Source organism: Mesocricetus auratus, unplaced genomic scaffold (genome assembly GCF_017639785.1).
Source record: "Mesocricetus auratus isolate SY011 unplaced genomic scaffold, BCM_Maur_2.0 Super-Scaffold_2245, whole genome shotgun sequence".
NCBI classification, from domain to species: domain Eukaryota; kingdom Metazoa; phylum Chordata; class Mammalia; order Rodentia; family Cricetidae; genus Mesocricetus; species Mesocricetus auratus.
Window position 1 is genome coordinate 35,849,657 of NW_024429180.1, and position 13,740 is coordinate 35,863,396.

The following is a 13,740-nucleotide window of genomic DNA, read 5'->3' on the forward strand; positions in this document are numbered from 1 at the left end:
ATAGTTTTTTATATAAATATATTTTTAATTTTATATACTAATTCCATATTTCCCTCTCTCCACTTTTCGTCCCACCTCTTTCCCCCACCCATTAGGGAGAAACCAGATGCTAGAGAAATTCCCAAGAACCCATAAGGATAACAACTAGTCTTGATCCAACATAATCTGGTCCTTTCAGTGAAAAATGAGGTCAACAAAACTACCTAGACAATATTACCTGTTCAGTGATAAAGAATATATTTCCATATTTCTTCATTCTTATATTTTTTTCAAGTTATGTTAAAACAATGGGCTCTTTCCATGGTACTAAACAGTCCATGGGGGCAGTCTGCTTCATTCATTAGTAACTAAAGCTTTATGTATTTGTGGACTTTGTTGAAGAGCAGCCATGTATTTTATTAAGTACTTTATTGACTTGATGGGTCAGTTTCTTTTAACCTTCACATCTTTGTCCTGAAGACTCTTAAGGGGTAATAAACTTGACATTGTCTCATGGTTTACACTACAAATTGTACAATTTGTATAAACATAAGCTGATGTTTAGCTTTGGAAAGACTTTGTACAAACAAGTCCATGTTTGGTTTGGAAAGCCAATTTTATAAGCACAAGCCGTTGTCACTGATTCTATTCTCAGTCAAAATTATTCAGAACCTGAGGGAATGGAGTGGGGATTGTGGAAAGAATGACTAGAACCTTGAGCCTTGCTGAAAAAAATACACTCATCCTCTGTCACTTTCTTGCGGTGGGAATTTCAAGAATTTATTTAAATTCACTCAGCCTTGCATATTTAATTATTTCCTTCATAAAAATATTTTCACCATAAAAGGTCAGGAGGCATGGAAGGTAGGTCATAGACCAAAGGTAAAAACAGATATCAATTCATCAGGAATTAAGAGGTTTGACTGCTCATTTCAAAATGGGGAATTAGTGTCAAGGTTCCAAGAGTACATGAAAGGTTAGGGGATCGGTGTGCTTCCCCCTTTCCTCATTTATGCAGGAACTTTAGTGAAATGAGTCCACTTCTTTGTACCTGAAAGTAGATGGCTGCTCCGCGATTCATGAAGGACTTTGAACAGATGAAGGGCTTCTGCATTCCTGATCTCTTTTTCAAGGTGCTGAATCTGCTGCTCTTTTGCTTCAGCTCATGTTGCACTCCATTCTTTTATTCCTTTGAAGCTTTCTTAGTAAAAAAACTTTTTGAATTTTAGTTCTTTCCCCCTCTAACTTGATTCAGTTGTATTTTGTTCTCTGTCCAGGGGGGGCTTTCTACACTGTCTGAAACCACAGCTGCTCTCTGCAACCACTTTTGGCTTCTTAGCAAGCAAGGAAGCATTTCTCCCTTCATAATCTTCATACTTGCACTGAGGTCATCTTGAGAGTACCAGAAATGTAAATGTATGTCTTCACTAAGCCATGATGGACTTAGAGTAAGGTGTTTGTTAGAGAATATATGAAGACAGCCTGCCTAATCCCACAGTCCTTTAGTCCCAAATAAACACACAGGGGCTTATATTATGAACTGCTTGACCGATAGCTCAGGCTTCTAATTGGATAGGTCTCTCTTAAATATTAAGCTATTTCTATTAGTCTGTCTATCTCCATGTAGTCTTAGCTTTCTGGTGATGCCTCGGCCTTTTTCTTCCTCAGCAGCTACATGGTGTCTTCTTAATTCTGCCTACTACCTTTCTCTATCCCTGTTTGGATTTCCTGCCTTACTAAATCCAGCCTGTCTATTGGACAAAATGACTTTATCCATCAACCAATAAGAGAAATATATATTCACAGCATATAGAAGGACATCTCCCATTAAGCACCCATACAGTTTTGGCAAAAGTAGGCATGGTTGGCTCCAACATATGCTTGGCTTGACAAAAGCAGGAAGCAGAGGTGGTTGCTTTTGTAGGGACAGCAGGATAGGTGAGAGTATCCAATAGTACTTGTCTGAAAGTAGAAGGTTTGCATTGGGCTGGCTGTGAAACACATTATGCTCAGTGGAGAAAACTTTGGGATAACCCAAGCTTAAATTATAAAAGGTCAAGATATACTATACGGATATGTGAATATCTGTTTATGAATTATTTCATCAAGAGAGGCAAAGAACTGAAATTAAATGTCATACATAGCTTAGGTCAGATCTCATTTCTGAAGATCTCATCACATTTTTAACAAACTGAATGCATAAAATCTACTTGGCTCTTCTCAAAGATTAATGTCTATTTTTTAAATGTGCTTATGTATTATGTGAAAAATCTAATGGGAATGCACAAGGAATCTTTTATACATTGATACCAATTGAAATAAAGAATTTAATATTATGCAGTCTGAATGTATTTTTAAACCAGCCAACCAACAAACCAACCAACCAACCAATGGAGCAAAACCTCAAACCTTTGAGGTGGTTCAACTTGTCTTGGAACACAAGGGAATACATTGTTGACTCACAAAAGAAGATAAGTGAATGTCTTGTGTTACTGCTATGTATTCACACTCATGAACATTAGATCTTATGGCCTTCTACTATAGCTGTAACAGGGCTATGGAGGACACTGGAACAGCCACCAAGCAACCAAACTTATCACAATTACAAGTAGCAACTGTTTAGAACTTTCAGCAGTAAGCAACAGCATTTGTGATGTCAGTATGCAAGGAAACAATAACTTGATGGCTCAGGGTTAAGACAACTTTCTTCCTGGATGCAGTTTCCAGACTGCAAAGCAAGAAATTTAAGCCCAAAAGGAATCTGCTGTGTTTGGGAGAGAGAAAATTGACTTGAGGTCTGTTGGGTAGACTGACATTTGTGACACCAGGAGCTGCTGAGAAAGAAAAAATACAAAAACAAAATAAAACAACAACAGCAAACAAACTAATCTGCCTAGCAATCAACTGTTTTTAAAGTTATGGCTAAACATTAGCATATGATTTAAAAGTAAGATTCAATGAGCTGAGAGAGTTATCAATAATAGACCTAGAGATCATACATTACTGAAGAATTAAGGCTTAGAACCAGCTAGAGCTTTGCTAAACACTGTGGATATTACACATATGTCACTGAAAGTGTGAACACTGAAAGTAGTCTAGACTTAAGTAAGACTGATAAAAAATAAAGTTACCTTGAAAATCAGCAAGCAAAATGACTTTTTGTTAATTTACTGACAAAACTACACTCTAACCTCTTTAAGTGTGACTAAATTAAAAAAAATCTGACTCTAAATAGTGTAGCATTCATCTATTTAGCCTTATTGCACAGGCACAAAAGAAAGAAATCTTCATGGAATACCTAGCTAAGGTGAGTAAGCAGTACTGTAAGTAAGCTTGACCCAGAGAGGTTGGAGAAGTTGGAACTAAAAAGAATTTAAAAGAGTAATTTTAAAAATGTTATACAAAAGGATAAGCATATTGAACATATAGATGAGGAATGCCCATAAAGAAATAGAAAATTACAAGTAAAAACCAGGCCGTATTTACTATAATTGTTTAGTAGACATTCTACTACTACGTTACTATGCAAGAAAATTTACTTTATACCTTGGTACAAATACTTGTTCAAAATTTTCTTTATGGGTATGGTTCTGAAAAGCAGACCATACTACACTTAAAAACTCCATAGACGTGTGATGGCAGATGTCATTCTGTAAATATGTCTCTCTTATAGGCTGATGAATAAAACACTGTTGGCCAATAGGGAAGCAAGATATGTGGGACTAGGAGAAAATCAGAATTCTGGGAAATGTAGTAGAGTGTCGCCATGTTCCTGGGAGGAGAGGATGCCTGAGTCTGGCATTCTGGGTAAGATATGACCATATATATATATGGTTAATACTTAAGTACTTAAGACAGAAATGCCCAATGATAAGTCCTAGACATTGGCCAACAACATTGTAACTAACAGAGTCTCTCTGTGTTATTTGGGGTTAATGCAACACTGGGACCAGGCTTGCAGGAAGAGTTATTGTAACAGATATGAGTATATTGGAAGTACAGATTGGACTTAATGAGCTATAAATAAAATAAAACAACAGAAAAATAGAGAGGCTAGTGAGATGGCTCAGTATTTAAGTGCACATACTGCTCATGAAGAGGAATTGAGTTTGGTTTGCAGCATTTATATCAGGTTGTTCACTGCCACCTATAACTCCAATGCAGGAGGATCCAACACCTATACTCAAATAGACCATACATACACACAATTAAAAGTAAAATAAGAAAGGACAAGAAGTGGCAAGGGTGAATTTGTATTGGGGGTTCTGGGAAGAGTCAGGTGGAGGAGTGTGGTGGGTATATGTTTAAAATGTATTGTGTTGATGTATAAAGTTCTCTGAGAATTATTAAAAGAATTCATTAAAAGTACTTGTTCAAGCATGTTCATAGCAGTTACATTTACATTTATTGTCCACACCCCTGGAAAAAGATATTCATCAATGAAAGTAATTGCAAAATGTTTTCATTAGTACTTTTGTCAGGTAATTTCTAATAGGCAAAGTGATCTGCGGCTAAGTTACTCTGAGTTGACACCACTGGTGGAGTAAGTGATAGGGAGAAAGTCTGACAAGACTATCTACTATAGTAACAAATATTTTGGTTGCATAAGTGAACATGGCCGCATTTAAGACTGGACAATTTAGGAAATTCAATGGAAAACAGTCCTAAGTAGAATGTGTGCTCACGTATCAGGTATCCCATGAGCACTTTGAAATCACTCACTCCACAGGGCACCATGGAGATTCTGGAGATCACAGTTCTGCCATTTTCACTGCACATTACTTTAACAGTTCTCAGTCATTGATTCTGCTTCAAAAAATCTCCTGTCCCATTTTTGATGCCACTATATTTTAAAATACATATTTTAATATTTTAATTTATATGAAAGTTGTTTAGTCTGTGTGTATGTCTAAGCAACAATTCTGTCCTTCTGGTGCTGGCAAATGGCAGAAGAGGGTGTAAGATTCCCCCAAACTGGAGGTACTAGTCATGAGCCATCACATGGTGTTGGGAATCAATCCCACATCCTCTGTAGAACTAACTGCTGAGTCATCTCTGTCTCTGTCTCTGTCTCTGTCTCTGTCTCTGTCTCTGTCTCTGTCTCTCTCTCTCTCTCTCTCTCTCTCCATCCTCCATTTGGAACCACCTTAAATGAACAGATAGTCTGATAAAGGAGAAAAGACAGACATTGCTGAGACAAAATTTAAATTCTCAATAAAAAGAGGAAAAATTGAACCCCAAGTCCAGTTTGCCATCATGAAATAGGGGCGGGGTCATGACATAGCAAATGACATCATTGTGTGATTTCACTGCACCATCATGGGAACAGAACGTTTGCCCACTCTTCAGTTTATGATTGTTTCCATTATAGCTCCTCATTTCTAGGAGATAATAACTCGGCTATAATAATTTGCTCCAGGCTGGCATACTAAGCCTCAGTCAGAAAGAACATGCACTATAATAGATCTATTTCAGATACTTATAGAGTGTGTGTGCGTTCAGATAATCTAAAAATGTTTGCTGTTACAGAAAAATTACATTTGGTAACAGATTGATTTCTAACGTGATACAGTAAGCTCTATTTGCCGACACCTAGTATGAGGGAAAAAAGTCAAGGCGCTGAAAAATGTCTTTTTGAAGATGAAATGTGTTAATTCATATTCAATTCCATTAAGCTCTGGTACCTAGTGGGTGTTTAGTAAGTGTTCCGACAAGAACAGAAACAACAATTCTATTTATTACACATGCCATTGTCTTCACAAGCCTTTTATAAATGTGCTTTTGTAAATGTGATTTATTCTAAAAAGAATAAGTTAAAATAACTGTAATATTCTAAACAAGGTTTATAGAACCCCAAGCATGTTGTGAATGGTAAGCTTGGGAAATCAAATTTCATAAGCTTCATGAAGCTAAGGTTTGTTTTAAAGGATCTGCCTTTTTTTCTAGAGAAAGAGACCTAATTTTCTACATGGTATTTTGTTTTAGATATTTTATGAAGTACCAATTATTTCTGGAGCGGGATAATGGATAATATATGTAGTAGACTTTATAATCAGTGTTGATCCTATGTGGTAGTGTGTTAAACTGAACTTCAGACCCATGAACAGATTTTCTTTGTGAGTTAGAGATAGGTATAGAAGTTAGGGGTAAGGTAAGGGACTTCTGTTGGGGCTGAATGAAAACTTCAGCTAATTGGAAGTACCCCTTTCATGCCAGGCACTGTTCATGCACTATTCTTAAATTCAACAAAGATATTCATTGTAGGTTTAATTTTCTCTACTGAGAAACCTGAACCCCAAACATATTAATGACTTTCCCAGGATCGAAAATCTACTAAGTTAGCATCAATGTGTGATCAAAAGCAAAAATGAATTATTATTGAAATGTGGAATCATAATTCATTTCTATAATCCACTTCCAGAGACAAACACTTGAAGAATGTATTTCAATGAAAGATTGGCTCATGACACTAAGATAGGCTATTGTCTAAGAAGATAAGTCTCTTCTAAGACCTACCTTTTATTTATTGTAAATCTATATTAAAGATTCATGAGAGTGTTGTACTTGTCTACTTCTCCAGCTTTGGACATCAAGGACTAAGACTGTCAATTGCCGCTGATACTTTTGGTTTCCAGCCCATCTCCTTAGCACCACAGGTAGGTATGGTGGCCACTCCCCTTCTGACATCCTCCTGGTGGAATCAAACAACACCAAACAGGTTCTTCTCCCCCATGCCACATCCTTGTGTATCCCCACACAGTTTTCTGATATTTTATTCACCTTTCTCACAATAGAGTTCTTCTTTACTGACCTCCTAGGCCCTGTCTTCTAACTCTTGGTATTTTTCCCCACATGGGGCTTCTTAGTCTTTCAAACTCTTTTCTTAAGTCTTTCATACATTTCCCCCACTTGGCTGTACTTTTTTCCTCTATCAATTTGTGTTTTTTACATGTCCTTATTATTAATGCCATGTATGTGTGTGCTATTATTATTATGTTCTTTGCCCTTACTAAATTTGTTTGAATTATTCCTTTTGCTAAAGTTAATTTATTAGAAAAATAAAGCTAATTTCATTGTTATAAATAAAAAGGAAATGAATGGCCAGGTGGTGGTGGCACACGCCTTTAATCCCAGCACTCGGAAGGCAGAGGCAGGTGGATCTCTGTGAGTTCGAGGCTAGGATGGACCGACAGCCTCCAAAATAATACAGAGATACCCTGTTTCATAAAACCAAAAACAGAAAAAAAGAAGTGAATGTGTTTTCTATCATATATTAAGCAAAATTATTTAAGACAAGCATACTGTGTAATAATAATCCACATAATCTATCTTTAGCTTTGTTTTGGGAACAATGACCTAGCTAATCTCTTGTCTCTCTTATCCTTTTATTTCCCTAAACCTCCCTCAATTTTCTATTTCCTCCCTGCTTCTCAGTTTTCTTAGAAAAACCTTGCTTAACTATTTATTCCTTAGATTAAGTCAGTTGATCTGTGACACATTGTAATAACTTCTCATCTTTCATTTTCTAAAGAACTTATCAGTAAGTTGTTTCATGTCTGTCTTTCCATTAGAGTTTTAGCTCAACAAGGGCCCATCATATATCTAACTTAATCACAGCTATCTCAGAGCTGTGGTGAGGGTCTTGCCTACTGGATTCTTAATACATATATGCATGTTTGTTGAGAGATTAAAATGCATTAAGTTGAATATCAAAATCATACTTAATGAGCTACCATGTCTGGAGAACTAAAGCTACAAATATACATGAGATGTAGTATTGAAGTTGCCTCATCCTGCTGGGTAGGCTTAGATAGAAATTAACAATTATGCTATAATATCATGAGAACTATAATTTAGGTATGAATAGTAGTACCCTGTGGTGGCCTGGAGCGAGACTAATCTCCCTTGCCAGAAAGTAAATAGCTCATATTACAGTCTTTGAGTTGTGGCTTAAAGCTAAGCAGTGTCCTGGACACAGATACACTAAAATGGGAATTCTAGGCAGAGCAAGAAAGAACCAGGAAACTGCTGTAGATATCCCCATTTCAGGATCAGCATATTCACAAAATAGAATAGCAGGAAGTAGTGTTACATGGTATAATGGAGTCTGATTATTAAGAGCTGTCTATCTCTAGCTATCAATGTTAGAACTGAATCTACAAGAAAGAGTAAAATGTTCAAACATGTAAGCAAGAAATGACACAGATAAAATGCCTGAAAAATAATTCAGTCTTAGAGAGAAATGGAGTGAAAGAGAAGAGCTGGGGAGCATGAGCTGAAGGTATGGACTGCAGTTCTGTCCCTTAATGGTGATTCACCATCCTTTTTGTCTTTCTGTGTTTTGTTTCTTTATTGTATGGTAGGGGATGGTATGATAGTGCAATTAAAATACTTGCATGCCAATCACTGCTTGTGTATCATTCTTATATGTAACAAAGATATTCATCATGGGTTTAATTTTCTCTGTTAAACAGGGAGGGAAGAAGGGAGAGAGGAGGAAGGGAGAAAGGGAGGGAGGGAGGGAGGGAGGGAAAGAGGGAGGAAGGCTACATATAGAACGAGGGATGCCGACTATAGGCATTTGGCAAAGGGAAAAGTCCTTGAGAAATATTTAGGAAGGGCTATAGCATTTACTGCCCATCGCCCCTCTGCTTCCTTTTGAGTTTGGATGATCCAGTTTTCTGCAGATCATCTACAAAGATGTATATATTATTTTACATTTTCCCATGTCCTAATTAGTCTTAATAATAAAAACCTGTACTCAGATATAGTGGTACGATGAGAGAGACAAAGGGACAAGCCACAGCCACACCTTACCTTGCCAGTTTTCCAGCTGAAAAGACTTTGAACTTCTGTCTCCTCCTCTATTATACTTCTCTCCCTACATCACTTCCTGTCTGTCTGTCCAGACCTCCTAAACTCTATGGTTAACTAGTGGCTAGCTCAGCCCTTTGATCTTCAGGCAAGGTTTGTTTGAGTGCAATTGAAAGGTGGATGGGAACAGCAGATCATATGCTTTGTCTCATTATTTTCCCTTTAGTACAGAAATGTAGAGCTATTTAGCTGTGAACCTATTGTGTTGCCTTGGATAACCGGCAGAATGGCTAGGTGTAACTTAACCAAAGTAAAACTGATTGCTTTTGGACTCACCTGTCTGGTTAAATTCCTGTGTTGACTCACTAATCTCCACGGGACTATATTCACGGATAGACCTATAAAAATTTAAAGAAGTATATGCTGCAACTGAACAAGAGCTGATGATGTATGTGTGTTCCACCCTGGCCAGATACAGAAGAATATTTCACAATTAAGAAATAGGGAACAAAAAAATTTAAAGAAGTATAAACAAATTCTTAATTACAAACAATTTCTTAAATTGGGCTTTAGTCTAATCTGACCAGTGAACTTTAAAAGAAGAAACACCTATGATTTACCCTGTGAGAAGGCACATAATGGCACCCCCATTAGCCTAGGAGAAACAGACATGTTCAGAGAAGCCAACCATGCTGACTGAGCTTTAACACAAGGTTTCTGAAAGAGAAAATAAAATTCCGTTGTTTGAGCCACTTTATAGTTTATTATAGAGCTGTTAGTCTGATATTACAGCTAGGGGTTTTCACTTGGGTAGTCAATACAAAAAGCCACAAAAAGGAAGTAGGTACACACACACACACATACACACACACACACACACACACACACACACACACACACAGCATAGAGGGCTCAACCTACTACTTTCATAAAATCAGATCTCCCTGTGTAGGGAAACCTGAAAGAAAAGAGAGACTAAGCCTGTACAACTTTCTTTAAATTGATAACTCAGCTGACAGTTGTTTTTGCTGAAGCAAGCCTTTCTTTAAGGCAGTTGCTAACATGTTTGAAATATTCTCTTCATAGTATTAATTAAAAATACAAGGCTACATTTCTTAAAACGTATTATACAATGGAGAAGTCTACCAGTAAAATAAAATTCATCATTCATTTTGCTTTGAATTCTATTTTCTCATCCGCAAAAGAACCCCACTCCCTTACCTAAAGCCAAAACAAACTAAAATGAAACAAAACAACCCCTTAAATTCCATGAAATTAAGAATTTATTATTTTCTATGTATTTCCAGATGGAAGAAATAAATTCAATCTTTAAACAAAAAATTTAAAATATAATATACTTAGAAAAAAATTATGTTGCAGGGAGGCTTACCAGGGATATGAGACTCCATTGGCCCAGGTTCTTGTTTTTATTGATAATGGAAGTAGCTGACAGATATAGATGGACATCGAGTAAGAGCAGTTTAGAAAGGAAGTGTTTGAAAAAGAAGCCTGCATGCTGGGGAGGAATGTGGAATCCCCAGAAAGCCTATACTGGAGTACTTCCTTCCTTTTTTGTTTCCATCCTTCCCTCCCTCCCTCCTCTTTCTTTCTTTCTTCCTTTCTTCCTTTCTTTCTTTCTTTCATATGGCCTTAAGACATTGGATACAAGGCTAATGTTTAATGGCAAACATTTGGTTAGTTCCACTTTTTACAACAACTACATTGCCCACAAGTTATTCAACTGTGTTCTGGGTACAGACATAATATTGGTTTGAAGTTGTGGACATGATCAATGAGGTCTATTTTCCATTAAACTTGTCCTTAGTAGCATGACACTAGGAGTAGAAAGTTTATATTGATAAGCTGTAGTGGTTTTCGGAAAGGGTATGTTCAGGGGCATTGTTATTAGCGATTGTTTTAAAGGTCTGGAAAAGAGTAGAGAGGCAGGACTGAATACTCCCCACCTCTTGACTGAACAAAGGAATCAAGTGGCTGATATCTTTAAACATAAACAATCAGGGAATGATAAAAGAGGGTATCATTATTGTTTTTAGATACTAACTTCATACCCAACAACCCTTTCTCAAATAGATGTAACTGTACAACTTCACAAAATATAAAGTGGATATGGTGAAATAATTATCCAGAATAAGAAACACAGTTTTTGCCGTCCTAGAAAAGCAACTCCCTTCTTATCACAATCCTTACCCCACCATCTAAGGGTATTCGGGTTTACTTCTAGGCTTCCTTATTTATACTTTTACTGCCTCGTATACAGTCCTGGACAATACAGTTTAGGTTAGCCTGTTTTGAGGGTTTAATCAAATAAATTGCACTAATATTTGTATCCCTGACTGATGCAATAATAGCTTGTAAACTATCATTACAATACAATTTTCTATCAAACAAATAAACTCAATTTATATACTTGCCCCACTACTGATAGAGTTCAGAGATGCTTTTAGTAGGAATATGTGATGGCTAATTTTGACTTTACATGATCAGTTTGGAGAAGATCTGGGAGAGTAGCAAAAATAAACTTCTGGATGCATCCTGAATGAAGACATTTCTAGAGACAATCCATAAGGACTCTGACATAATAAATAGTTTAATGTATTGATTTCAAAACTTGAAGAGACTGTCTGAGAGATGTGAACTCTGGAAGGTGGGTCTCATTAAACTAAATGTTTCACTACAGAATTCTTTCTAGTGGAATATCTTGACATTGGTTCCATTCTATTGCTCTGTAAGGTAAAGAAATTTCCTCTGACATGCCCTCCTCCATGACATTTCTGCCTTGTCACAGGCATAAAAGCAGTAAAACCAGCCCTTTATAGATTGAAGCCTCTGTAACCATGATCCAAAATAAATACTTCCTCATTTTTTGGGGGGGGACAGGATTTCTCTGTGGCTTTGGAGGCTGTCCTGGAACTAGCTCTTGTAGACCAGGCTTGTCTTGAACTAACAGAGATATGCCTGTCTCTGCCTCCCAAGTGTTAGGATTAAAGGCATACACCACTAAAACCCAGTAAATCCTTCCTCCTTTCAGTTAGTCTTTCCAGCACTTATCACTATGAAAAATAAGTCAAAAGTTAAAGTCAAAAGTAATAATAATGTTAATTAGTAACAATAATAAATATAAGCAGTGAATTATAACCAGTGTGATATGTGTGTCCATGTATACTTGTGCCAGAATTTCCAAAATAAAAATATACAGTATGCTTCTCAAAGTAATTGCTCCAATCCTAAGTGCATATATGAAAAATCTCCTCCTCTATTTCTTTACCAATTTTTGCTGTTGTAGCCTTCCTCCAAAATCTGAGGGCTAGGAAGTAATTTTTTATTGTATATTTAATTTCTTCTTCTAACTATAAAAGAAATTTCAGTATTTTTTCATGTTTGTTGCACATTAATGTCATGTCTTACAAATAATGCAGCTTGGTTTAAGCCTTGTTTTGAGGGGTTTGTGTGTGTATGAATAAATTATTATTTGTTTATTTGTTTGTTCATTTAATTCTCCCATATAATACACCCTGACCAGAGTTTCCCCTCCCTCTACTCCTCTGATTACCACCCTTCTTCGCATCTCCCCCAGATCCTCTCCTCCTCGGTTTCATTTCAGAAAAGATATCCAGGGATATCAACATAACATGACAAAACAAGTTATAATATAACTAGGTTTAAAATCTCAAACCAGGGCAATACAATAAAAGGAAAAGGGTCCCAGGAGCAGGTGAAAGTGGCAGAAATACCCCATTCTCAATGTTATCTAAGTTGTCCTATTACCAACAAAAACTCAGGAGTCAGATATTGGGGTAAAACCCTAATAGATAAAGAAAGTGGCTAAGGACCAATCAGCTGACCTTCTCCCTACACTTCCCAGATTGAAAAAAGCCTGTGAAAACAATCCAAGTCTTCCTTCTCTTTTCTGTGCATCTCTTTATCCCCATCCATGACTTCTCTATGGCTAATTCTGATCAGCTAGTCATTGACTCTACCCCAAGCTTCAAGGTCAACTTTATTCACAATCTCTGTGTATCGTACAATCAAGTATCCCAGAACATTTATCCAATTTTGTATCTAAATAAGAAGGAAAGATTTTAACTCCAACATAGTAAAATTACATACAGTAAGAACAATCATCAGGTATTGTCTAATAAAAAGGAAAGATTTTAGCTCTAACAAAGTAACGTATATACATTAAGAATAATTGTGAACCTAATTGAACTCCTCGAACCCAGTTGCAAAGAAGAGTGATGACCGAAGGAATCAAGATTGGGCTTGCGAAACCCACAGAGGCAGCTGACCTAAGCAATGGGAACACATAGACCCCAGACTGATGACTGAGGGGCCAGCATGGGACTGATCCAGACATCTGTCCCACCGAAACTGTGTGACTGAGAGGAGGCCTTGGAAATCTGTGGAACCTTGAAGAGTGGAGCAGTATTTATTCCTGGAATACAGATGGACTCTGGGAACCCATACCACGTGGAGGTATGCTCTCTCAGCCTGGACACATGGGGAAGAACCTGGGCCCTTCCCAGGATGATGTGACAGACTCTGAAAATCCCTCATGGAGGCCCTTGCCCTCCATGGGGAGTGGAGAGGGGATAGGGTAGGGGTGAGAGGTTGGGAGTGGGGGAGGAGGGAAGGGAGAGGGAACTGAAAATGACATTTGTAAAAAGTTAAATAAAAAATATTAAGAAAAGAATTACATTCACAATGTCCAATCCATACTTTTGACAAATTTGAAGAAAACACTCTTTTATCTGTTCTGTTTTGACCTAAACCACTTTCTATCTTAACTTGTATTATCTTATCAGCCTAAAATATTTTTGGGGTATTAAAATATTTCTTAGATAAACAACTTAAACTTTTATGTCTCTCAACCTTATATGTTTTGAAAGCTTCATAATTAATATAGCCTCCTGTGTGTTTATTTGGGGC